We start from the raw sequence: 9,316 nt of genomic DNA, 5'->3' as shown, positions 1-9,316 counted from the left end.
TCTGCTTCTAAATTCTGCTTCTAAGACCCCTCTGTTTCATTGGTTTAATCCCCCCTGCTTAACACTGTATTCTATCTACATAACCACTGTTAACTAAGCACCGCCCTGCCTCAAGGGCATTGGTTTAATCCTCACTGTTTTGCATGCTTTTTCCTTCTCCCCACCCCCTATCCTATGTACATCCTCTTCAGACCTGACTCTTCCGGCCTCAGTATAGATAAGGACAACACTGTGATTAGAGATGGCTTAGATTGAGCTGCATTCCACATGAATAAAGCCTGAACTGCATACCACTCAGCCATGAGTCCCTGGCCGTCTCTCTCTCCCACCCGTGAAGTTAGCCCAGCCCGGCATATGGCGCCCTGAACAGGGACTGGCAGTCTCCCAAACTAGATGGGCCACATAGATCCATTATACTGTCAACTCTTGACTTCTTGAGTCACTGATAATTTTAAGTACTATTATAGACAATTTGGGAACACATACCACATGCTTCAAATTTCCTTTCTTGTAAAATCTGTTGTGTGACTTTGTCAATGTTAGTGCCTAGCATAGGCTGAATAGTTTAGCTGCCTGATTCTGGCTGACTCAAGGATGGTGCCTTTTCTGCTAGCCTATGTCTAGAGCTGAGTTTACTGAAATGGTGAACTCATTTTTCTAGAGGAAAATGAGTTTTAAAAAAGGATAATTAAATGAACTTTTGAACTTTTAAATATTTTTCTTTAAAATAAGCCATGTAATATTTTGCTGTGAGTAGTGAATTAAAAGTGTCTAAGTAGGGAGTCAGGCAGTAGTGCAGCAGGTTAAGCACACCAAGGACCATATAAGGATCCGGGTTCGAGCCCCTGCCTCCCCACCTGCAGTGGCGTCGCTTCACAAGTGGTGAAGCAGGTCTGCTGGTGTCTGTCTTTCTCTCTCCCTCTCTGTCTTCCCCTCCTCTCTCCGTTTCTCTCTGTCCTATCCAACAACAATGACATCAGTAACAACAACAATAATTATAACAATAAAGCAACAAGGGCAAAAAAGGGAATAAATAAATAAATATTTTAAAAAATTTAATGGCTAAATAATGGCTACTTTATTTGGAAGTGGGGTCAGACTGACCTCATAATCACTGGGATGGGTTAAAGTCTCACTGTTTTGTCACCTTTGGAGGACATGGCAGGGTATAAGTCATTTATAGACAATTTCATTTCTTAAAAAGTTAAAGTAGCTATCCTAGATAAAATCACTGACATTTCAGTGGATCAACAAATAGTTAATTTCAGAGACATATTTCTTATACAAATCCACTCACATCTGTTAGTCAGAGGAATTTACAACCTTATGAAAAAAAGTTGCTAGCTTGAAACATTCATGAGATAGCCAACAAATACCCTTGGGCAAAGAGAGTCTGCCCAGATGAATTGATTTCTAAATAAAGACTTAATTTAGATTTGAAAGTCTTAGATGCACCCAGAGCTACCCATCACATGTGCGATTTCCTTGTGGAGTCTTGGTGCCTGAGTCTGCTGTCATCAGCTTCTTATCAGGGGTTTTCACGTGGGAGAGCAATGCGTCCACGTGCAGGACTTTCTCATGATCAGGTGTTGGAAATCACTGCCCCCACATGTTACCTCTCTAATGCTGACCTCACATTTCCTTCACCAGCCTTTCTGTTTCTACTGTGAGGAGTCAGTTAGTTAACTCTGGGCTATAATACTCTCAAGATAAAATTTAAATTTTTCCTTCTTTTTCTCCTACTGGGAAATGTCATGATAATGATACTGGTTGTATTAAATGATATTGACTGTACTAAGATTCATTTACTATTTTAAATTTATTAATGAATTAAAAAAATAATAGGGGTATAGTTTCACACTACTCCTACAACCAAAATGATAACCACCTTATTTCAATGTAGTTGAATATTTTCCTTTCAAGTTCCTATGTTTCTGTTCTCCGTATTCCAAGAATAAAATCATCCAGTAGTTGTCTGTCACTTCTTTACTTACTTCACTGAACATAATTATCTCCAGTTCCATTCATTTTGTCCCAAAGGATACATTATTGTCTTTTTAAGTGCTGAGTATATATTCCCTTAACTTTTTTAATCTAGTCATTTGTTGATTGGCATTTAGGTTAACTCCCTATTTTGACTATTATGAATAATGCTACAGTGAACATCAGGGTGCACGTGTCCCTTGAAATTAATCTTGCCTTGTTTTGGGATAAATACCTAGAGTGGTATTGCTGGGTCATAAGGTTTTTCCATTTAACTTGCTTAATAATTCTCCATAGTGTTTTCCATAATGGCTGCAGGAGTTTGCATTTTCACCAGCAGTGTAATAATGTTTCTCTTTCTCCACATCCTCTCTAACATTCATCCTCTCCTGCTTTGCTGGTAAAGGCCATTCTCACAGGTGTGAGGTGGAATTTCTTTTTTTTTTTTTTTGCCTCAAGGGCTAGTGCTGGGGCTTGGTGTCCACTGCTGCTGGAGGCCATTTTCCCCATTTTATTGCCCTTGTTGTTGCACCTGTTGTAGTTGTTCTTATTATTGTTGTCATAGCTGTTGTTGTTGGATAGGACAGAGAGAAATTGAGAGAGGGGGGAAGACAGAGAGGGGGAGAGAAAGACAGACACCTGCAGACCTGCTTCACCGCTTGTGAAGGGACTCTTCCGCAGGTGGGGAGCCAGGGGCTCGAACTGGGATCCTTACGCCGGTCCTTGTGCTTTGCGCCATGTGCACTTACCCCACTGCGCTACCACCCAGATCCCTTCATTTTTATTTTTAAATGAGAGAGTTACAAAAATGAAGATAGGGAACACTTATGGCAGTGCTGGGGGCTACATCTGGGAATTTAGAGCCTCAGGCATGAGAGTCTTTTGCATTATGCTGTCTCCCCAGCCCTCTCAGTGTGGCGTTAATTTGCATTTCTCTAATGATGAATGAAATGGAGCATTTCCACATGTCTGTGGGCCTTGTTTATCTCTTCTTTAAAGGACCATCTATTCATATCTTCTGTCCATTTTTAAAAATTGGGTTGTTCTTTTTCTTTTGTTGAGCTGTGTGAGTTCTTTATAGAAGTTTGATATCAATCACTCTTCCCTCTCAGTGATGTTATAAAAAGAAAGATTCCTGGTGACAAACTTTCTGGGTCCCAGTGGAATCTGGGTTCACAAGTGGTGAAACAGTTCTGCAGGTGTCTCTCTGTCTCTCTTCTTATCTCCCCCTTCCCTCTTGATATCTGGCTGTCACTATCAAATAAATAAAGATAATATATATATATATATATATATATATATATATATATATATATTTAAATCCTGTATCAAGCACCAAATGGCTATGATATGATACAGGTTCGAACTCAGCCTCTACCTTACTAAAGTAAGCTTTAATGTTGTAGTGTCTTTCTTGATGTCTTTTGGGTTTGGTCTCTTTCTTAATTTTTTTTTTAATTTTAATTGTTTTCTTAGGGAAATAATTTTTAAAATAAATTCTTTCTTTTAAAATATTTTATCATCTTTATTTATTGAATAGAGACAGCCACAAATTGAGAAGGTAAGGGGAGGTAATGAGGGAAAGAGAAAGAGAGAGATCTGCAGCACTGCTTTAACCACTAGGAAAAGCTTTCCCCCTTCAGGTGGGGATGGGAGGCTCGAACCGGGATCCTTGAGCAGGTCCTTGCACTTGATACTGTGTGCGCTTAGTATCAAGATGTGGGGCCGCCCAGTCCCCAGGAAGAGTCTTTAGATTGCATGCTCAGAGAATCACTTCAGGAAGAACTTTAACCTGAATGCTAGAAGACAAAGACATCACAGGCAGGTGAGACAAAGGGGCCTCTGGTGGAGGGTGGAGAGTCAACGGCCTCCAGGGTGGGCCAAGCAGGGGGTTCTGGGAAAGACCTGGAACACGGTGAGTGAGGAGGAGAGTGGCACAAGAGTGGGATTCCACGTGAACGGGATCCACATCAGGATGGACTTTGTGAACTGCCAGAGGAGTCTGGAGCTTCCTCGAATGAAAAACTGCTGTCTTGGTCTTGAGCCGGCTTCCAGTTGTCTGGCGGTTTCCATAGTGTGTTGCTGTTGCCGCAGGTGTGAGAAATATTCACATAATGGCTTGTCTTTCACTGAAGCTTCCTCTTTCCCTTCTCACGCTTTATTATTCTGCAGATGATCGAAAGTAGGCAATTATTGCTGCTCACAGTATCCTATTTTCTTTCATGCTCCGCGATAAAGCTAAAACAGTTCTAGAAAAGAGCTGCTAAGTACTTGTGCTGGTCGCTTTTAACTTTGTCTTATGCTGTCAGCTTCACTGCTTGAGAGCTGTTCCTTATGGAAGAGAAGAGATGGGCCTGCTTGCTTGTTTTCTTCCTTCCTTTCTTTCCTTTTCCTTTATTGGGTTGGATGAATGGTTTACAGTTGACAGTAAAATGCAGTAGTTGCTACGTGTGAAACACTTCTCAGTTTTCAGCATGACTCTCTAATCTCCAACTAGGTCCTCCTCTGCCAACCTGTTCCAGGACCTGATCCCTCCCCACTACCCCAGAGTCTTCTACTTTGGTGCAATACACCAACTCCAGTCCAAGTTCTGCTCAGAGGTTTCACTTCTGATCTTGTTGATCAACTTCTGCCTGTGGGTGAGATAATCCTATAGTCATCCTTCTCTTTCTGGTTTATCTCACTTAATATGATTCCTTTAAGCTCCATCCATGTTGAAGTGAAAAGGTGACTTCACCATATTTAATAGCTGAGTAGTATTCCATTGTGTATATAGATCACAACTTACTCAGCCACTCATCTGTTGTTGGACACCTGGGTTGCTTCCAGGATTTGGTTCTATTTGGTTATTATATTTGCTATGAAGATAACTATACACAGATCTTTTTGGATGGGTGTGTTGGGTTCCTTAGGACATATCCCCAGGAGCAGAACTGCAGAGTCATAGGGTAGGTTCACCTCTAGCCTTCTGAGAGTTCTCCATACTGCTCTCCACAGGGGTGGGACCAATTTATATTCCCACAGACTGTTCAGGAGGGTTCCTTTGTCCCCACAACCTCTCTAGAATTTTTTGTTGCTATTGTTTTTGATGCATGACACTCTCACAGGAGTGTTTTTGATGCATGACACTTTCATGATCTTTATTTGCATTTTTTCTGACAATAAATGACTTAGCATCTTTTCATATGTTTATTGGCCTTTTGGATCTTTAGTGAATATTATGTTTACATCCTCTCCCTATTTTTAGTTGGGATTGTTTGTTTTTTTGTTGCTGAGACTGATGAGTTCTTTATATATTCTGGTTACTAGCCTCTTGTCTGATGTATGGCATGTAAAGATCTTCTCCCATTCTGTGAGGGGTCTCTTTGGTTAGTGGTTTTGTTTGATGTGCAGAAGCTTTTCAGTTTGATGTAATACCATTGGTTTATTTATAGTCTTTATTTATAAGTACTTTATTTATAGTTTGTACTCTTTCTTGCAATTGGATTTGTATTATTGAAGATGCCTATAAAATTTATGCGGAAAAGAGTTCTGCCAATATTTTCCTCTAAGTGTCTAATAGTTTCTGGTCTAACATCCAAGTCCTTGATCCACTTGGAATTTACTTTTGTATTTGGTAAAATATAGTGGTTCAGTTTCATTCTTCTGCATGTTTCAACCCATTGTTTCCAACACCATTTGTTAAAGAGACTCTCTTTTCTCCATTTAACAGTCTGGGCACCTTTGTCAAAGATTAGATGTCCATCGGTGTGGGGGCTCACTTCTGGGCTCTCAATTCTATCCCACTGGTCATCGTGTCTGTTTTTGTTCCAGTACCAGGCATTTTTTATTACAATGGCCCTATAATACAATTCGAGATGTGGGAGTGTGATGCCTCTATTTCTGTTCTTTTTTTTCAAGACTGTTTTGGGAAGTCTAGGTATTCTCTGGCTTCAGATACACATTTGTAGCTTTTGTTCTATTCTCTTTAATAAATGGGTGGGACCTTGATGGGGATTACATTAAATTTGTATATGACTCTGGGGAGAATATTCATCTTGATGATGTTAATTCCTCCAATCCATGAACACAGGATATTTTCCCACTTCTTTGTGCCATTTTCTATTTCCTTGAATAATGACTAATAATCTTCAGTATACAAATCTCTCACTTCTTTTGTTAGGCTTATTCCTAGATATCTTATTGTTTTGTTGCTATAGTAAAAGGTGTTGATTTCTGGATTCCTTCTGCTGACTCAATGTTTATATAAAAGAATGCCACTGAATTTTTAATGTTAATTTGGTAGCCTAACACCTTGCTGTGGTTGCTGATAGCTTTTGGGAGCTTCCTGCTGGATTTCCTAGGTTTTCGAGGTGTACTGTCATGTCTCCAGCAACTAGTAGCAGGAGACTTCAACACCCCTCTCTTTGAACTTGTTTTCTTTTTACTTGGTATTTATTGATGATAGCAGAAACACCAAATGCTTCAAGTCATTCTTACTAGGCTTCCCAACCTAGAAATGTTAACATGTTTAGTCTCTAAGTCCATTTTCTCACAGATTTTTAAAAATGCTATGCCAGGTGGTGAACCCAGGACCTCACACACATACTGTCCTAAATGACCTCAAAGCCCAACTTGTCATTCCCTCCTGCTTTTCCTTTTCTTCCTTCCTCACTCCTCCCTTCCTCCCTCCCTTTCTTCTTTCCTCCCTTCCTTCCTCTCTCTCTTTCCCTCCCTTTCCTCTTTCCTCCTTCCTCTTTTTCCCCTTTGTTACCAGGTTTACCACTGGGATTTCACACCTGCACATCTACTCCTGGCAGATTCTCTCTCTCTCTCTCTCTCTCTCTCTCTCTCTCTCTCTCAGACAGAGGGTGAGACAGAGAGAGAGAGACCATAACAGCACTTCACTGCTAGTAAAGCTTCCTGTGCACATACTCCCACGAGGTGGGCAGAGGCTCACAACAGGTCCTGCTCACGGAAAGGTGTGCTCTCTACTGGGGAGCCATCTCCAGCCTCCCCTATTCACTGTTTTTCTGAGAGGGAAAGTAAGGCCAAGGACTGGCGCAATGATCTGGGTTCGAGCCTCCGGCTCCCCACCTGCAAGGAGGTCGCTTCATAAACAGTGAAGCAGGTCTGCAGGTGTCTGTCTTTCCTTCCACTTCTGTCTCCCCCTCCTCTCTCCATTTCTCTCTGTCCTATCTAACAACAACAGCAACAACAACAATAATAATAGCAGTAACAACTCCAACAACAATGGTAAAAAAAAAAAAGGTGGCATCCAGGAGCACTGGATTCATAGTGCAGGCACCAAGCCCCAGTGATAACCCTGGGGGGGGGGGGAGAAATTGTCAAATAGTGCTGCAAAGTGGGGTCATAATGATATTTTTCCTCCAAAAGCAATGTGTGGGAGTTCTAGTCGTGCCATACCCTTTTCCCAGAGCAGGTTACAAGGCTGCCTGCCTGCCACACTTTAGGGAAAGTTATTGCTGACCCATAAGAATCTAAGTGCCCCAAATATTTTAGTTTTAAAATTAATTTCTCATTTCTATTCTTTTCAATCGTATAGTCAGGGAAAACGAGGGTGGAGGCATATCTAATCTTGTATGAGATTCTGCAGGAGTGCTGCAGAGAGAGTACTCTCTCTGCGGCTGCACAGTATTTTTTATTTTATTTTATCATGTTTTGCACAGTATTTTGATGACTCATTCCACATTAGAGTGGGAATCAAATTCATGTTTGGCTTACTGGGACCCTCCTTCTCCTCATACTGTCCTGCATCGTGATGAGGTTGAAGAAGGCTAGAAATAGTCAGCGAAAGCAGTATGATCATATTGAAGCTCAAGTCATATTGAAGGCTGGGAGCACTCGGTAGATAGATTGAGTCACCTGTTTGTTTTTTTTTTCTCCTCCAGGGTTATTGCTGGGCTTGGTGCCTGCACCATGAATCCACTGCTCCTGGAGGCCATTCCCCCCCCCCCCTTTTTGTTGCCCTTGTTGTGGTCATTATTACTATTGTTGATGTTGTTTGTTATTGGACAGGACAGAGAGAAATGGAGAGAGGAGGGGAAGACAGAGGGGGAGAGAAAGACAGACACCTGCAGACCTGCTTCACTGCCTGTGAAGCGACCCCCCTGCAGGTGGGGAGCCGGGGGCTTGAACTGGAATCCTTATGACGGTCCTTGTACTTTGTGCCACGTGCACTTAACCCACTGCGCCACTGTCTGACCCCCGAGTCACCTGTTTTTATACATGAAGAAAATATAACTCAGAGAAGAATGTAACTTTGCAAGATCATTTTCCTAGCCAAGGATAGAACTTAAATCCAGACAGTGCTAATTTTGATTCTGCTAGAGAATACTCGGTCCTTTGAATCTTAGGTCTTCTTTGAATAAGCCTGGGTGTTTTCTTCATAGTTTTTTGTTCAAAGCATGCCTTTTTGTTGTTCAGAGTTACAAGTGGTGAAAGATATAAATTGTTCAAATAGGCTCTTAAAATTGTTATAAAAATAAAAAAGACACTTGTAAAAATTTTATGAGGTAATTGGGTCTGCACAATTTTGTATTTTTTTCTGTCTTCAGACTATATGATGTTATTGTGCAGTTACTGTGGAATAGAGCATATGCTAGTTGCCAAAAAACCTAAAACAGATTGTAGATGTTAAGCAGGTAAGATTAAGTCATAGAATTGAATCCTTGTAGAACAAAATATAGCATTCATCTGAAGCTCTGCCAGTGCGCTGGAGTACTGATGCTTAAGTTCTTTGCAAGCATCTGGGAGACTCAAACACCATTGTTGGTCTATTCAGATGAAGGAGTACTTTCCAAATGTCTGTATTTGTTGGAGCCCTAGACATGGTTCTTCCAAAAAAGACTTAAGAAGCAAGCCTTCAGGATAGAATTCTTCAAACGATGTTTACTTTCATATCGAGAAAGCCGCTTGTGGTCTCTGAATAAACAAGTACCATTTGACTTTCTCACACTATTAGCTTTGTGGCTCAAATGTAGAATAACCACAGAATCAGGAAGTGGATTTCAAATGTTTTTTTTTAAAGATCTCGTGGGCTTTGAAATAAAACCAGTGAATACCTTAATTCTCCAAATACTTTTCTTTTTTTGGAACAGTTCTAAAAATTAACACATGAACCACTATCCTAAGTGAAATGACATCTTACATAACTTTAGACAACTTCCATTCAGCTATCTGACTGACTGATCTTTTTCAAAACGTTTTGTGAAGCTTGTGTTTCCCTGGAGACATCTCCCATTAAGGCAGAGCACCTTTGCCTTGGAGGGACAACTTGTCAGCCCTAACCAGGGTAAACATATGTCTCTCCAGTGCAAACAGTCAGACATTC

This window comes from Erinaceus europaeus, chromosome 21, assembly GCF_950295315.1.
Source record: "Erinaceus europaeus chromosome 21, mEriEur2.1, whole genome shotgun sequence".
In the NCBI taxonomy this organism is placed as follows: Eukaryota; Metazoa; Chordata; class Mammalia; order Eulipotyphla; family Erinaceidae; genus Erinaceus; species Erinaceus europaeus.
Note: the sequence above shows the minus strand (reverse complement) of the source record.